This window comes from Vombatus ursinus, unplaced genomic scaffold, assembly GCF_900497805.2.
Source record: "Vombatus ursinus unplaced genomic scaffold, bare-nosed wombat genome assembly UNPS02009205.1, whole genome shotgun sequence".
In the NCBI taxonomy this organism is placed as follows: domain Eukaryota; kingdom Metazoa; phylum Chordata; class Mammalia; order Diprotodontia; family Vombatidae; genus Vombatus; species Vombatus ursinus.
The window spans coordinates 38,161,397-38,180,322 of NW_020948983.1; the positions used below are offsets into that span (position 1 = coordinate 38,161,397).

General features: G+C 38.1%; 1 pseudogene; it reads right to left on the reverse strand.

The window, feature by feature from the left end:
- Positions 1 to 2,591: 2,591 nt before the first annotated feature.
- LOC114035670 lies at positions 2,592 to 6,613 on the reverse strand (annotated as a pseudogene).
- Between the last annotated feature and the right edge of the window lie 12,313 nt (positions 6,614 to 18,926).

Here is an 18,926-nt window from a genome sequence, read left to right on the forward strand (position 1 = left end):
CAAAAAAAAATACTCATTTCAGTCACCTCCACTGACCTATTATGTTGTTCATTATATTTATAGTGCACAAGCTTTAGTTTTTCATTTTTTCCAATTTATGCTTCTGTCATTAATGTCAAGAACATCAGTATCATGATTCTAAGTAGGGCCAGGCTCCAATAACAGTGGCTGGGGCCAGAGGTATCTCCAAAGCCCGGAGTATATCAGGGTTCCTGCTAGACTTTCACAGCTATTCAGCCTGGCTGGTTTCTCCTTACTTTGTCATTGATGCTGCTCCCCATGACATGGATGATGCATTGGAGATTGAAAGGACTTATTTTTGCTAGTGTCTTTGATATCTTTGCAGTAAATGAATAAGCCTTAAGTTATTGTTGTTGGTGTTGTTATTATCAAAGACCTCCAAAACCTATTCTTTGATGTGTAAAATTGGAATAATAATGATACTGGCCTTGCCCATCTCAAATGATTGTTGTGAGAATCAAATGAGGAAAAACATTTCATGAAACATTAAGCATTAAACTAATGCTGGGTATTAGAAATGCAGAATGTGTAGAGAACAGGGTGAAAAGATCCTTTCTTGGGCAGACCCATCATAGCATATGATATAGTCTTGTTGGAGGCCAGTAAACTGTACTATATATATCACTCGTTGATGAAGAGGACAACCTAAGTTGTTGCCTTCATTTAAGCTCTTTCGAAGGCCTTCACTGGTCCATCGGGGGAGAAGCAATAATCTGTGGAATAGAGGAGTCCAAAGGGAATAGGAAGCATAATTTAAGTACTTTTCATTAAAAATCCTGCCCCCTACCCTGTTGTTTGTCTCAATTTGTTTATTATTTCAGGTTCCTAAAAGTCTCAGATTGTTTATTGTATACTGCCAATTGGGAAAGTGAGTTGTTTAAGGCTGGTCCAAGTAAAGTTGCCTGCCAAGAAAGACCCAAACAACCAGTTACTAAGAAGTTCTTTATGTTATGTCCCATCAGTACAATTCCCCTTTCCAGCAAGTATCCTAGCTTTTTTGCCTCACTTTGATTTATTTCAAACTGGCTCCTTAACTTTACTTTTGCTTTCTCAACCCCTGGTCCCACCTGTGAGCTCCCTTAGCTCATTGGCTTGCTTACTATATAGGGGAAACTCACTCCTTCTCCAACCTAACTACATTTCTGCCTTCAGTGGAGTTCATCCCTGAATTTACCTTGCATTAGCTAGTCAACTCATGACCTATTTCTAAGTTTTAGCTGAGCTTTCCAATTCTCTTCCAGATTACCTGAAAAAAAAAAAAGAGTTCCATTGGGATTTTTTTCCCAATGAAATTCTATTTAAAAGAACTGTGAAAAGTTTACAGAACCTCTGAAAGTTAAGTCTAACCATCCGATGCAAAATGGCATGGTTTTTCTCTTGATAGTGGGAGGACATGATGGACTGAGTTATGTGACAGCTATTGGTCTGCATATAACTTGCTGTATAAACTTACACGGAGGGAACAAACCAATTGTTCCCAGTAGTAAAATGCAAATTTCCAAAAGAATAAAATTAGGATCATTTTGTGAGAGACCAAATAATATACTTGTAGACTCCTATGAAGTGAGACTTGAAAACTATATTCAAACAACCCATCCTCAGGAAACCATTAAAGCAAAAGGCAGGCTATTTCAGACTTAGTACATTTGTTTTGTGCCTTGCCAGCAGTATCAATGTAGCGTAAAACACATTTTCTGGTGTGCTGCGTATGCTTGAGAGTTGCTCAGGTATACATGCACTAATTCTAGGTCAGCAGGAAAGATCAAAAGCTTCCATGAACAGCCCCAAGCTGACCCCTTTTAACTCTTGAATGAAATGTGCTTTTACCTACCCAAGATATCATTGAAAATGAAACTAAACAAGAAAGATGATTAAAACTGTCAGGCAAAAACCTGCACTCTCAGTTTCCCAGCTTTTCAGCCTACACATCAGGTGATTTTCACCCCCATTTGCTCACCCAAAGTCTTTACCAAATTACCTAACAGTTATTCCACACACTAAATGCCCCCTTTGGCCTTTCACGCCAGCTCTGTTTCCTTACATTTTCCTGCTTTCAGACTATCAGAAATATTTGTAGGAAGTTTCCATGAGAGGCTCTGACATCAGGTAGTTAAGTTCAGAGCAAGGGACTGTGGTAAACCCATTGATTACTAGACATTAATCACCTGTACCATGAAGAGACTGATGTGATAATTAACTGTCAAATAAGGTAAGATAATTGCTTCCATTGCTTCTGAGTGATGGAAGATTCCAACCTTGCTGGTGTAAAAAAAATTAAAAGAAAAGACAGAAATAAGGCTATACATTTTTTAAAAGCTATTTGTTGTTGTTATGTAGGATATTCAGGGCCATAGCTAAAGCCAAGGAGATAATAGACCCAAATAATGTCTTTAAGGTAAAAGAAGTTATTGTGACCTTTGTTGCAAGTGGAGATCCAGGGAAACACCAAGAGGAGAGGAAGTATAGATGTGACTTACTTATTTTTCAATTATGCCTTACTATTTATTTCCTTTTAATCTTCTCTTTCCCAACTGGGCTCTTCCTCAAAGCAGACTGTGTAGGTTGCAGAGCTAGAAGAGTGGTCCAAATGTGAAAAAAGCTATGTGACCTTCAATATATATGTGATGTTGATTAACTTTGTCAATTTTTTCCAGGGCATGACATTTAGTCTATACCAGCAGAGATTTTTGCAAAATGAGAAACATGCTGCTTGGTCCCAACAACATAGCCTTTCAGCATAACAAAGTCATTGATCACATCACCCTAGTGGGAAACTCTTCCCAGAAGGATAATGTTCTTGTCAGACAAATCATAATCAGTGGTTGCATTGTTTTTGATCAGTTTCCCACCCTTTATCTGATAGCCCTAACCAATCTTGTAGATCTTTCTGTTCATTTTGGTGCGATGGTGGCAGTCCTTCTGACCAGCCTGGGCCAGAGGAATGCTATATTGATAGGGTGCCAAGCTCTGATATAGGCCAACTTATGGAGGCCTTGTTAGGTGTTTCAGAACAGTTTCTTTGTGTAGCAGCAGCTGGCAACACTTTTGTCACCATTGCTCTTGGACATCTTTGTGACATCAGTCATCTCATTCTACCTAAACACAATGGACATGGGCACCTGCTGCTCTAGCTTCTCGCAGGTCCAGTCCAGTTCTTAAGTCATACTTCTGCCATTCACCTGGATCTCTATCAGGTAAGATTTCTGTCTCAGAGGGAGCAGGCAAATATGCACAATTACTCAGATTACCTGGTAGAAATTCTTCATCTGTTAAAGTTTTTCTTCATCTATTTCTTGCCACCATCATCCCACTATTTCTTTTAATTTTTAAAATGTTTTTTTATTAATTTATATATTTTTGGTTTTCAACACTTACTTCCACAAGATTTTGGGTTCCAAATTTTCTCCCCATCTCACCCCTCCCTCACTCCAAGACAGCATGCATTCTGAATATCCTTTTCCCTAATCTGCCCTCCTTTCTATCACCACCCCCATCTCTTATCCCCTTCCCTTTCTATTTTCCTATAGGGCAGGATAGATTTCTATACCCCATTGCCTGTATATCTTATTTCCCAGCTGCATGTAAAAACAATTTTTAACATTTGTTTTTAAAACTTTGGGTTCCAAATTCTCTCCCTTCCTCCCTCCCCACCCAACCTCATTGAGAAGGCAGGCAACTTGATACAGGTTATAGACATGTAGTTGTGCAAAATACTTCCATAGTAGTCATGTTGTCAAAAACTAACAATATTTACCTTCATCCTATTGTATCCCTCCTCCATTTATTCTATTCTCTTTTGACCTTGTCCCTCCTCAGAAGTGTTTGCTTTTGATTACCCCCTCCCCGAATCTACCCTTCCTTCTATCATCTCCCTACTCTCTTATCCCCTTCCCCCCTATTTTCCTGTAGGGTAAGATAGATTTCCATACCCAGTTGAGTGTGTATGTTATTCCCTCCCTAAGCCAAATCTGATGAGAATAAGATTCATTCATTCCCTCTCACCTTCCCCCACTTCCCCTCCACTGCAAAAGCTTTTTCTTGTCTGTTTTTTGTGAGATAATTTACCTCAATGTACCTTTCTCTTTCTCCTTCCCCCACTATACTCCTCTCTCACCCCTTAATTTTATTATTTAGATATCACCCCTTCATCTTCAACTCACCCTGTGCACTCTATCTATCTATCTATCTATCTACCTCTCTATCTACTATCTATCTATCTATCTATCTATCTATCTGAATCCTGTATTTGAAAGTCAAATTTTCTATTCAGTTCTGGTCTTTTCATCAAGAATGCTTGAAAGTCCTCTATTTCACTGAATGTCAAATTTTCCCCTTGAAGGATTATAATCAGATTTGCTAGGTAGGTGATCCTTGGCTGTAATCCTAACTCCCGTGACATCAGGAAAATCATATCCCAAGCCCTCAGCTCCCTTAATGTAGAAACTGCTAAATCTTGTGTTAACCTGATTGTGTTTCCACAATGCTTGAATTGTTTCTTTCCAGCTGCTTGCAATATTTTCTCCTTAACCTGGGGGTTCTAGAATTCAGCTATAATATTCCTATATTCTTAGAAGTTTTCCTTTGAGGATCTCTTTCAGGAGGTGATTGGTGGATTCTTTCCTTTCTATTTTACCCTCTGGTTCTAGAATATCAGGGCAGTTTTACTTGATAATTTCTTGAAAGATGATGTCTAGGCTCTTTTTTTGATCATGGCTTTCAGGTAGTTCAATAATTTTTAAATTCTCTCTCCTGGATCTATTTTCCAAGTCAGTTGTTTTTCCAATGAGATAGTTTACATTATTTTCTACTTTTTTTTTCATTCTTTTGGTTTTGTTTTACAATTTCTTGATTTTTCATAAAGTCATTAGCTTCCATCTGCTGTATTCTAATTTTTAAGGAAGTATTTTCTTCAGTGAGCTTTTGGACTTCCTTTTCTATTTGGCCAATTCTGCTTTTGAAGGCATTTTTCTCCTCATTGGCTTTTCGGACCTCTTTTGCCATTTGGGTTAGGCTATTTTTTAAGGTGTTATTTTCCTCAGTATTTTTTTGGGTCTCCTTTAGCAAGCTGTTGACTTATTTTTTCATGATTTTCTTGCATCACTCTCATTTCTCTTCCCAGGTTTTCCTCTACTTCTCTTACTTGCTTCTCAAAATCCTTTTTGAGCTCTTCCATGGCCTGGGAGTGATTCATATTTTTTCTTGGAGGCTTTGAATGTAGGGGCTTTGACTTTGTTGTCTTTTTCTGGTTGTAGGTTTTGATCTTTTTTTGTCATCAAAGAAAGATTCTATGGTCTGACTTTTTTTGCGCTCTTTGCTCATTTCCCCATCCAATTAGTTGAGTTATAAACTCTTTGTTAAGGTAGGGATCTGCTTCCAGTGTAGAGAATGTACTGTCCCAAGCTTTGGAGGTTTTGTGCAGCTGTTTTCAGAGATACTTCTAGGGACCTGTAAATTTTCAGTTCTTCCAAGGTGGTATGATCAAGAGCGAGGTGTTTACTCCTTTCCTGGCCTGTGCTCTGATCTATGAGTGACCACAAGCACTTTTTTCTGCCTTGGAACTGTGAGGAGGATTCCCAATCCACCTCCACCACAAACTCCACCACGCTAGTGCTCCTCCTCTCCCCAAGACCACCACCCAGAACTGAAACTCAGATCCAAGCACAGGTAAAGCAAGTGAATCCTGCCTCAGCACCATCAAGGAGATCTCTGTAATCCCCCTTTGATCAGCTGCTGGATTCCCCCCTCCCTCTGTGGGCCAAGAACTCTGGAAGCAGTGCCCTAGGGCTGCACTAGGACTGGGGCTAGACTGAACTCCTCTCTCACCATGGTCCAACAGACCTTTCCTACTGACCTTCTAAGTTGTCTTTGGTGTTTGTGGGTTGAGAAGTCTGGAAACCACCACAGCTCCCCTTGATTCAGTCCCCTGAGGACTGCTCCAGGTTCGCTGAGGCCTGATCTTTGCCCACACCAAACTGCACTCCTCTCCCAGCCTGGCTCAGCAGACCTTTCCAATCAACCATGCAGGTTGTCTTGGGATGGAAAGTTGTTTTACTTTGTCTTTTTGTGGGTTCTGCTGCTCTAGAATTTGTTTAAAGTCATTTTTACAGGTATTTGGAGTTTAGGGGAGAACTCAAGCAGATCATTGCTTTTACTCTGCCATCTTGACTCTGCCCCCCACAATTTTTTATGGTACTTGGTAAAGGCCTTCCTCTTGGACTTGTGCCAGCTCTTGTAGAATTGCCTCTTACACTCATTGCCGATATGCTCAGCAATGATGATTTTGTAGGTCTGGAGGCCTCAAGGGGTTTGCACATAGACTTTAATGCCTGCAACGATCATAAGGTGACATCTCCACAATGGTGACCATCATCTAGATCACTTCCGTCTTGTTCACCTTTGAGCTAGTCCTGTTTACTTCCCAAATGATTTGAGTCATAACTGTCTCATAGCCCAGAAAGTATGTGAGGAGAATGAACTTGGTGGGGATCATCTTTGGGGAACCCTTCACCTTTCTCTTGTGTCCATTCCTCTATTTTTGAGGCAGAAAGCTGAGAAACCCATGCTTGGGAGTGGAGAACTCCCAGTGGGACATACTGCTACTACAGCTGGTACCAATGCAAGCTGGGAGAGCAAGGTATGTCTTTGATAAATCTAAAAGGTGGAAATTTCTTGATAGTAACTTGAATCTTGGGTAGGAACCATTGATTGTGGTTCAACCCACAAGACCATGTAAAGGATGGTAGTATATCTTAAATGCTTGGAAAGTGCATAAGGGATAACTGCATGTTGAACGTAAGAGACCTAAAATCATAAAGTCAATCCATCAACTAGAATTTATTAAACATCTGCTATGTGCTGGTCATTGTGCTAAGCACAGGCGATACTAAGAAAGGTAAAAAAACAAAAACAAAAAAAAAACCATAGTCTCTGCTTTCAAAGAGATCTTGGTCTAAAGAACTTCATTAGAAAGTAAAAAGGTTAAATTAAGTGATGTCTGACGTAATTTCTAAGAGATACTTTGTATCTGAAACCTCAGAGGGGCAGTAGAAAGCAGAGATGTAAACCTTTAGGCAAACCATTGCATTTCTAGCATTGGTAATTTGCCCAAATTCCCATTTGAATCATATATCCTGCATCTCTTTAATCACCAGTGAGTTTTCATTTCCCTTCTTTTATGTTATATGGAACAGTTAACCCTACAGTTGACTGCATTTTTTTAAAACATGATGTTAAGGAGTCTAGCTGTTGACCAACATTTCTATGCAAAGCAGAATTATCTCTGATGCTAGTTTATACTCTAATCCTGGAAGAAAAAAAAAATCAATGGCCCTAAAAGCAATACATGGTCATTTCTATTTTGTTTACAGATAACTTACATAGTTCTATTGAAAATAACCTTCATAAAAATAACCATCTCTTCTTTCCATGCATAAAATAGAGGCGAATCAGGTCTTTGTACCTCTTCAGGAAGCAGAGTTTAGTGGATGCAGAGATGGACACAGAGACAAGAAGTTGTGTGTTCAAATCCTACCTTTAACAAGTACTGGCTTGTGACTATGGGTAGCCTCTCAGTTTTTAACTTCTTGGTACCACAGACAATTCTCTGTAAGTTGCAAAAGATGTATCCATCTATCTTTGTAGAGGGAGTTTCCTTATCAGCAGTTCCCTATACCCATTAAATCACAGGTCCAGACCCCTCTCCCAAATAGCAATACCCTCTCTACCTGTGTGAAGGAGACAAGTACTTATTTTGACCGAAATCAATGCTCAATTCAGTAGTATGGTACTTCCTAACTGGGGCAATAGAGAGAGGGATATAAGTCAGTCAAATATATTCAGGTCAGAATGTTGGAGTTAACACATGAGTCTGAGATAGATGAATGTGTGAATTTAAATATATGACAAGGTGAATTTTATTGAGAGACTCATATGGTTTGGAACTCCCATATTTCTTGAACTTTTCAATTATGTGGATCAATTAAATCACTAGGTATAGTGTTCTCTAAGTTATTTTCTGAAGGACTTAGGAATGAACATTCTTACGAAAATACATCATTTTGTTTCTAATAGGTCTAGTGATGATGCTTCTTCTGAATGGGCACAAGCAATATTTCGTGATAAATTATACATTTTGTTCTCCAAGAAAATTGTTCATCATAAATTAACTGTTGTCTTCTTCATCATCATTGTCATCAATTGTCAGGAAGAGTATGATGTTATGCTAAGCATTATCAAAAGCATGCTAAAAAAGACATGGCAGCCCTACTTTGTAGGAACTTACATTCTTGTCTTATTTCATTGAAAGCACAGCTTGTCTTCTTTTACCTTACATGACACGACACTAGAGAATCAAAAGTTCATGCTTAAAGATAGTGTTTAACATAATTTGGCAAGTCCCTTAATTAACAAGAATTTATTAAATGTTTACTATATGCTAAGCACTGAGGATTAAAAATAAGGAAAAAAAGTTCCTGCCCTCAGTGAGCTTACATTCAAACATGTATATTAATCAGTAGATACCATCTAGAGAGAAAAGGAAAGGGAATACGCATTTATTATGTACCTATGTGCCAGACACCATGGTAAATGGTTTTACAAATATTACTTCATTGATCCTCACAGCAAACCTCTAAGGGAGGTGCTATTATTACTTCCATTACGGTTGAGGAAACTGAATCAGGCAAAAACTAAATGACTTGCCCAGATTCACACAGCTGATAAGTGTCTGAGGCTAGATTTGAATACACAGCTTCCTCTAGTCCCCTAGCACTCTATCCACTGAAGTACCTAGATAGCCAAGGGAAAGGCACTAGCAGCTAAGTAACCACGATTAACTTCATGAAGAAAGTGACATTTGAACTGAGTCTTAAAGGAAACCAGTGTTATTAAGAACTGGCAATTTAGAAGGATAGTGTTACAGGCATTGGGGATAGTCAATGAAAAGGTACAGAGAAGGGAGATGGTGCATCTTGTGTGAGGAACAGCAAAATGACCTTTAAAACTGGATCATCGAGAGTATGAATGGGAGCAATGTATTAAAAGACTAAAAAGATTGGAAAGGGTTGGATCACAAATAGTTTTAAATATCAGGGAATTAAATAAAAAGATAATAGGGGATCATTTTCATTTATCAAGTGTGTATTGGGGTGACATGATCAGACATCTATGCTTTATGAAAATCAATCTGGCAGTAAAATCACTTTTGGAGGATGTGTAGTAGGTAGAAACTTGAGAGACAGAGAGACCAATGAGAAGTTTATTGCAATAGACCAGGCAAAATGTAATGAGGATCTAAATTAGAGTGGTAGATGTGTGAATGGACAGAAGATGACATATGTGAGATATATTATAGAGAAAAACATTGCATAATTTGGCAATTGAGTATGTGGGAAAAGTTGAAATGAGGAGTTGAGGATGTTACAGATGTCCAGTAAGCAGTTGGTAATGTGTGACTATAGCTTAAGAGAGAGACTAAGGCTGGTTAGATAGATCTGGGAACTCCTGCAGATATGATCATTGAATCCATGACAACTGACCTGATCACCAAGTGACAGATAAGAGAGCCTAGGACAGAGTGGGAGGAGGGCTCAGTTTCCTCATATGTAAAATGATAGTATGGGACTCCATTATCTCTAGGGTCAGCATAGCTTAGTGGACAGGGCACTAGACCTACAGTCCACTAGAACAAGGAGCTCCTTGAGGGCAGGCATTGTCTTTTCCTATATTTGTATCTCTAGTGATTAGCACAATGTCTGGCACGTAGTAGATAGTTAATAGATGTTCATTGACTGACTGACTGGTGTCAGGAGCTCCTGTATTTGAAATCTGCCTCAGATACTTCCCAGCTGTTTGGCCTTGATTAATTAATGCCTTAATTAATCAGTAGATATTTGTTAAATGCCTAGAATACCTTGTATCTATTAGTATTTGTTGTCGTTATATTAATTCTCTCCATAAATATGTATTTGTCTCCTCTTATAGAATATAAGGTCCTCAAGAGTATCAGGCCCTGACAACAGGGCCTGGTACAACATGCAAAATACATCAAAACACTAAAGTGCTATATAAACATCAACTACAATTATAACATAAGATATTTTCTAATTCTGACATTTTGTGATCAAATGATATGAAAACGATGGGAAAGAACTTTCTTACCCAAGAACTTTCTCAATGTTTTAACTAAATATAGAGGCAGGCCAAAATGACAATGATATAAGAATAAGAATAATAATATGTATAAAAAGTTTGGCATTCTTATATCTCTTCTCTGCAAAATTCCACAATTTGTGCAGTAAACCTTCTAAGACAAAGAGAGACATCTTAAGAACTATGTTTCATTTTTATTGTGATTAACACATATGATAATACTACATTATTAAAACACTACTCAGTTTTTAGATATAAATTAGGTATCTTCCATGAAAGTCTTTTTGTCTGTCCAAGGTCTCCTTTAATAAGGAGAAGGATTTATTAGGAGAAAATATTGTGATGGAAAACTGCTTTGAAGGCAAAGTATAGTGAAAAAGGTTCTGAATTGAGAGTCAGAAGACACAAGTTCAAATTCCACCTGCTATTCCTGCTATCTGTGTGACCTAGGGCAAGTCACTTAATTCCTCTGTACCTCAGTTTCCTCCTCTGTAAAATAAGAAATTTGGACTAGATGACCCCTGAGGCTTGTCCAGTTCCAAATCTATGCTTCTGTGAGTGAATGGTTAGGAAAAGTGATCAGTATAGAACAAAGTTATGATGCGGCATTGCAGAGACAAAGAAAAAAAATCAAATGGGTTTTTGGGTTGAAACAAAGTAAAGGACAAATAGAAAATGTTACCCAGACAAAATTCAAAACCAGATTTTGAAATGAAAGGTTAATAGATGCAGTACTACTAACCAAAGCCAAGAGCACAGCGTTCTCTACAGGTTAAAAGAGTGTTTCCTTCATGATCTTTTCTGTTTCCAATAACGGCTTACTAGGTTAAGTATCAGTTAATTCCATCTTTCACCAAAAACTTAAAACTTTACACCTAGATTTACACTTTTCAAGTGAGTCTGATGGATGTGTGTTACACCAATAAAAATCATTTCTCATTGTGAATTTTTATTCCCTAAAACTTTGGGCCTTGAAATTGTCAAGGGTTTAGGAATATGAAAACAAAGGCAAAAAACATCTCAGAGTGAATCAAATATATGGAACCAAGAGAAAAGCTAGGACAGTTTCCTCTGCTGTCTAGCTGATTAGCTAGTTGTAAATAAAAAAGTTTTAGACTCCCCGATTCACACAGTTAACTAATATGGTCACTGACCTTGTTCACATATTCTAGGGGCTGGTGGAGATTCTGTCTGGAGACAATCTGGCCACCAGTCATAATAGGGATTCACAGCCCTTTAAGGGCCTCACTCCCTGAGGGTGATTGGTTCCTCCTGCCTTAAACTTCCGACCTGCTCTGGCTTTTAATTCATTATTCATCATATTTCTTAGTCCACTTGCGAGAAAGAAAGGAAAAAAAAAAGTAGTGGGTTTGCTGCTCAAATAAGGAAAGGGGGAGGGGGAGTAAAGAATGGCATTCTGGTTAAAAAAAAAAAAAGGACAACCCTGTCAAAACATGACAGCTGATCCAATGCCTGTTTTATACTATTCATAGAAAATGCCAAATTCTGCAAATAGTAACCACATGTACATGGGCTTCACAGGCTGAACGTTCCGCTGCAAAATGAGACGTTCTTTATTTTAGTGTGTCATCAAAGGCGGTGAAAATATCATTCAACCCTTCTAGGCTTAACCCTCTGGTCTCTTGACTGTTAAAAGTTTAATTTGAGGAGGATGGAGAGAGAGGCAGCCGAGAGAGACACACACGAGCAGCAGCAGCAGCGTTAGCAACCCTGCCTAATGTATGCTGGTTTCACATAAAGTCAATTAACAAATCTGTTACCACGCCATTTTTATTCATAGCCATGAGACCATTAAAGCGACAAGACTACATCTGACGTTTATGATCTCCGTTCTCATTGCCAGAGGAAAAGGGGGAGTGAAAAAAAAAGAAAAAAAAAAACTTAGGGGCTCTGTAGCGTGAGAGAAATGACACCACTCAGGGGCACGAGGGCTCTTGAGCAAATGCAGGGAGCTCCGAAGCCCTTTTCTCATCTCAGGCTCCTCTTGCGGGTGCCTTTCAGGTTTCATTTCAATTCAGAAAGATTGGCTTTTGAGTTCAAATCTATAATGTAATTGTCCTTTTTTTTGTGCCTGGCTGATATTCCCTTTCAGTAACATTTAAAAGAGTATTTATGCCAAATCGAATATGGGATGGGAACAATTCCTGGGGGCTTTGTGTGAGGCAGGGCTGGCTCTGTGGAGCCTGCTTGAGCTTCGTCTTGGCTATGTTCTGGTCCAGGAATGCTTCCAAGATCTTGTAAGTGACCATTGGCTCTGAATAGGGTCTCCTATTTAATCTTCTTTAACAATAGTCTTTGCAGTGGCTACAGTAAATCTCTTTCAGCTTAGAAACTGCAACCCTTGGAGGGTGTGTGTGTGTGTGTGTGTGTGTGTGTGTGTGTGTTTTCACTCTTTTCTCTCAGGGGGTTCCATGCTTCCCCCCACCCCCTCCACTTTCGTCCCTCAGCCGGCGTGTGATCTTTCTGTGATTGACAGTTATTTCAAAATGTCTGCGCTGGGCTGATTGTTGGGGGGAAAATATCTTCCCCTTAGAACGTGACGCAATTGTTGTATATTTCTATTCCAGTTTAGACGGCCTCCTTGGCATGCCTTAGTGCAATAGTGGGGCCATTGTAGGTTCCATATACTGAAGAAGCCATAAATGACAGGGGATCCTTCATGCACCCTTTGTGATACAGAGACCAGCTTGTCCCTTTTTAATGGCAATAAATAAATGAAGGAAGTTTTAGGCAGGAGTGAATTGGTGGATAAAGCCTAGGGCTTTTATCTCTGCTGACCCTTGTTTGAACTCAACCTCAAGCCTAATTGCAGGGCTGACAAAAATGGGGATAGGAGGAAGGTTTCTTATCAACAGGAATACCTCTTCTGTTGCAGTATAAAGAAACCTAACACCGTGTGTATGTGTGTGTGTGTGTGTGTGTGTGTGTGTGTGTATGCAGAATGGGGAGGGGTAGGAAAAGCTTGTAGGAACAAACTGAAAGGAGATAAATACAGGCTGATATTTCCTTGTTTTTTGTGTTTTTTTTTCAATGGTGAAGAGTTAAAAACTGATGACATAGTGTGGGATTAGCAGCTTGACAAAGGTGGGAGTGCTTTGAAGCCCCAGAATTCTCTAGCAGGACATATAACTTCCCTGCCTTAGTTTCTTCACCTGAAAAATGGGAATAATAATATGAGTAATGAATATAGTTTTCTCATGGATTCTTTACAGAACTATTTACATATAAACATATTCTGGAAATGAACACACATAAGAATACTGCGGTGGAAAGACAACGCATCTGGTGAAGAACAGCCAGACTGTGTGAATTGTTTCTGTTCAACTGGCTTTGCAGGGAAGAAAGTATATATTTTGGGTTGTCACTAGGTGTGGTTGGAAAAATAAGCTGGCTTGGCTCAGTTGTTATTCACCTTGAGTGAAAACGTGAGTCCCTTGTTTGGAAAGGTTCACTCTGATATGAAATTCTCAGAAGCAGGCATCATATAAATGTAAAGTATCCACATGTTTCATGATAATTCTTTTTTACTATTGTAGAAGTTGAAAAGCAACACTTTTTACATGTAGTACAGAAAAGTACACCTTTTACACACAGTTCATTTTCTGTATGCTATTAATAAGGGTGTAAAAGAGGTAATCTTGGGTATCTTCTGCTAAAATATGTAAGACCCCATCAGAGCTTATGGAACTTAAGGGTTGTAGAGTAACTGTTTTTGCCTGTCCACTTATGCCAATGTGTGCCTATGGCATCCATTTTCCCATCAGCTGACCACATAACATAACATTTGACTACAATCAATTGTCTTGTTCCTAATTCAACAGTGCCAGGTTGAAAATTGTCATCCAGTTTGAAACACAGCATTTTCAGGCAATGTAACAATTATCCACCGGAAAATGACCTTAGGAATGGTCTGATGGACCTATAGCTCCAGAAAGAGGAACAGATATAGATAACAATGATATGATACTTGTTTCTGAGGATATCTGATCAAATTGTAGATTTTCTAAGTAGTGACTCACCTCACTCAAGGCAAGTAGGAATGAATTCTAGTCCATCTATTCCTAGTGACAATCCCAAATACTTAATTTCTTCCTTGCCTAGCCAATTCACAAGAGCATTTTTATATAGACTGGTTATTTTGTGCTGTGTTCTTTATCATAAAAATTCTTCAGATGACACCAAATTGGTCTTCATATCATTGCATAGAACTATGTGGTCTCACTGCCAAGTAAGAAACTGGCAAACAAACATGTCTCCTTACTCCCTTCAAAAACAAACAAAACAAAACTTGAAAAATTCATGCTTGTTATATTGTGTTTTCCACTAAGTGCTTTCTTATCTCTTCTCCAGTCCATGTTTGTCACTTATGTCAAGACCTGAATCAGTTTCCATCTCCTCAACATACCTTGCCTGACTAACTCTACCCTGTATTGGGGGAATAAGCATTTATATAGTGTCTATCACATGCCAGTCACCCTGCTAAGCACTTGACAAATACAATTTCATTTGATCCTCATAAAAAAAAACCTGCAAGGTAGGTGCTGTTATTAGCCTCATTTTACAGATGAGGAAACTGAGGCAAACAGAGGTTAAAGTGACTTGCCCAGTGTCACACAGCCAGTAACTGTCTGAGGCTGGATTTGAGCTCAGGTTTTCTTGACTCCAGGCTCAGCATTCTATTCACTTTCAGTATTTTCACTGACTATCCCCCATGCCTGCAATGCTCTCCCTCCTCATCTCTGCCTCCTGGCTTCCTTCAAGTCCTACATAAAATCTCATTTTTTACATGCTCTACCTTATTTCTAGTGTTTTCCCTCTGTGGATATTCTCTAATCTATCTTGCATATAGCTGGTATGTATATAGTTATTTACATGCTTGAGACCAAGGACTGTCTTTTACCTTTCTTTGCATCCCCTGCACTTAACATAGTACTTGGTACATAGCAAGATAATGTTAATAATAGTGTATTTTAGTATAATAGTAATAAATATTATGTTTAAATTAAATATAATAAATATAGTATAATAGTAATTATAGCATAATGTAGCATAAATAGTATAATATAATATATTAATATGTAGCATATATTATATATAATATTATATATAGTATAATAGGAATAAATAGTAGTATATGTTTATTAACTAACTAACTAGTAAGTGTCAGAGGCAGAAAGTGAACCCAGGTCATCCTTACCCAGTATCAACACAAATATAAATGTGTGTATATGTATGTATATATGTATGTATGTCTACATATGTGTGTATATAGGTACATGTGTACTTACAGACACACATATACATAAATATGCATGCATCTATGTGATGTATGAATACAAGCATATACTTAGACATAACTATATCAAATCTAGGTAGTAATTTAGTTTAGATAAACTGTGAAGTATTTTCAGGACACTTAAGACTCTAAATCAGTCACCTTAAAGTATGCTATAAAGGAAGAAGAGGGGCCTTATTCAATAGGACACTTTGAAAACAGCTGTAGGTTTTCATCTAACTGAATGGCTTAGGTCCAGGTCTGCCTGAAAGCATTCTGGGGTTTCTATTTATCTACCCACTGGTAAGGTTAACTTCATATTTATTCATCCATCAATAATAATAATGACAACATCATGAATGTACATAGTGACACCTTTCTTTTATAGAGTTTAGATCCATGACTACAGCTAAAGTAAATCCATTGAGAACCAAGAGGTCCAGAAAAGTGAGCCCTTACTCTAAAAGGTTATCTGGCACTGAGTACAGTCACTTGTCAAGTAGAATTGGTCTGTTTAAGTACCCAGAGGGTTTGAAGCCCGTCCAAGAGAGCTGAACTACATTGACTACGCAAACCAACACTATGAACGTTGTATAGAGGTGCTCAGAGGAATGATGAAGGTTTTTATTTCTTATTTTACTAGACCTTGGAAGAATGAAGATAGATTCAGATTGTTATGCGTGAAAATATGGAGAAATTAAGTTGATCACAAATTTCATTTCAAATTTTAAGTAAGCATTACATGCAAAGTTTTTAAGGATCATTTGCTTTGACCACACTCTCCCTTTCCCCATCCCCCATTTTTCTTGGTGGCATTTTTCCTTGAAAAGCCATTTTAGCAATTTTGGTAAGCATCAAAATACTAGACTTTGTTTTTCTTTTTTTTTTTTTTAAGTTGGAAAAGGATGTGAAAGATATTTTACCTCCACAGGATGAGGAAGAGTTACAGTGTATTCTGGTTTTTGTCAAAACAGGGAAATGGTACTTAAAAAAATAAAACCCTTGTTTGGAATCTAGGACACCCACAGATATTGTTGCATTGCTGCACACCTCACCCTCACTAAATCACAAGAGGTCAGCATCAGGCTGTGCTACTGAATGGGTGTTCTACAGCCCTTTGGCAATTTGTAACTAATGACAGGCCATGGCAAGAGTGAAAAGTGAGCTCATGCCAACACTCCCACACAGGGCAATGGGCAGCAGCCCATAACCTCTGACTGGACCTTGTCTAAGTAGAAATCTATGGAATTACAGAACATGCTAGAGCTTTGAACTTCTCTCTCTCTAGGTCATATTCTGAAAATTTTGCTTTTGCCATCTTTCCTAGAATGCCTTTAACAGGAAACTAAAATTTATACCAGTTCCCTTAAAATGCTGACATCCCATGTTTACAGGGACTGTTTACACAGAAAATTAATTAGTTACGGTTTTAAATTCTAATTAAAGAATGCTTTCTGGTATTATTGCAAAACAGACAAAAGCCCATAAAATGTATATTTGACTGCTTTCCCATGTTGTCTTTGGATTGAGATACAGTCTTGAGATCAATCATGCATGATATTTTTTGTGAACTTTTCTTTTAACACAACACCCTTCACATAAATTAGGTTCATTTTAAAATATCCATCAAAAAGTCATCCTTAGAAGAAGCTAGATGGAATTTCCTCTTGCTTTCAGATCAGACATAAATTTAGTCTACTCACAGCTAAAAAATGCCTAGAATTTCAACTTTGAAATAAGTTGTTTTTTAGTGTTTGAGAATTAACTTCATGCAAAGTCACCTCTTTTATTTGTATTACCATAAGAACCACTAGTATGATGAATACTGACATGAAAGAAATTTTGTGGTTATTGTGCAGTTTTTTCAGTTCTGTCTGACTCTTTGTGAGAAATATTTGGTTACAAATGGTTTTGGAGATAATATTTATTTATAAGACTTAGTTTGTACCTGTCTATAGCTAATGAAAGAAGAGGTGAAAAGAAAAAGAGTGGAAGTGAGAAACGACTGGGGAATATTTTATTGGTGGTTTTTAAAAATTCATACCATTAAAATAATTCCCACAATCATCTATGACAATATCAAGTAAAGGAAAAACAAAAAAAATTGGAAAAATTCTTATTGCTATGGTGTTACCCCACAGCCAAATTCATACTTCTTAAAGGTACTTAAATAATACAGTCAAAGTGAACATAATAATTTCTGATTTGGGATACCCCTGGATACCACTCCTTAATCTCTGGACTTTTTTTTTAGCTCTCTTTTATGTGTTGTCTTTTTCCATTAGAATGTAAGCTTCTTAAGGACACAAACTTCTTTTGTTGTTTGTTTTTGTTTATGTTCCCAATGCTTAGCATAGTGCCTGGCATTTGTTGTTGTTAAATTGTTTTTCATTGTTCAACTCTCTGTGATCCCCTTTGGGATTTGCTTGGCAGAGATATTGGTATGGTTTGCCATTTCCTTCTCCAGCTCATTTTAAAGATGAGGCAAACAGGGTCACACAGCTAGTGTTTGAGGCAGATTTGAATTCATGAAGATGAGTCTTCCTGATTCCAGGCCCAGCATTCTATAAACTGAGCCACCTAGCTTCCCCAACCTGGCATATCGAAAGCTTTTAATAATATTTACATATTTATATTTAATAATATCTATATATTTATCTATTTAATCATCACTCAACAAGCATCTACTAAGTACTTATCTTCTAGGAACTGTGCTAAGCTGTGGGGATACACAACGAAGGTGAAATAGTCCCTTGTTCCAAGGAGCTTGCTTTGTAATGGACAAGATAATGTTTTTATTTGGAAGGTGTATTCAAGATATATGCAAAACATCTTAGGATAGGAAAGTATTAGAAGCTAGGGAGGGGGAGAACCAGGAAATGTGGGCTACAGAAACCAGCACTTGAGCTGAATTATGAAAGAACACAGGGCTTCCAAGAGGCAGAGGTGTGGAAGGAACAAATTCCATGCCTGCGGACAGTCAGTACAAAGTCACAGAGACTGGATATGGAACTTTGGGTATGAGAACTACAGAGAGGGGGGGATTGAGTGATGTGTAAGACTACGGGAGGGGTTGGGAGAGGCCAGGCTGTGAAGAACTTAAAGTACCTACTAGAGCTTATGTGTGATCCTAGAGGTAATAGTGAGTCACTGGACTTTATTGAATAGGGATCATCTAACCTCCACTTTAGGAAAATCTCATTAGCAACCGCGTGGGGGATGGATAGAAGTAGAGAGAAACTTGATGCAGTGAAACCAAATGGAAAGAATATAGAAAGCTATTGAGGTAGTCTGGGTGTTCATCACAAGGGGAAATATAGGAGGATAGAAAAACTACTGGATTTGGTATCAGAGGACTTGAGTTCAAAGCCTGTTACTACCTGTGTGACCTGAGCTTTGACTCAATCTCTCTGGACCTCACTAATGTATAAAATAAGGGGAATGGACTATACGACCTCCA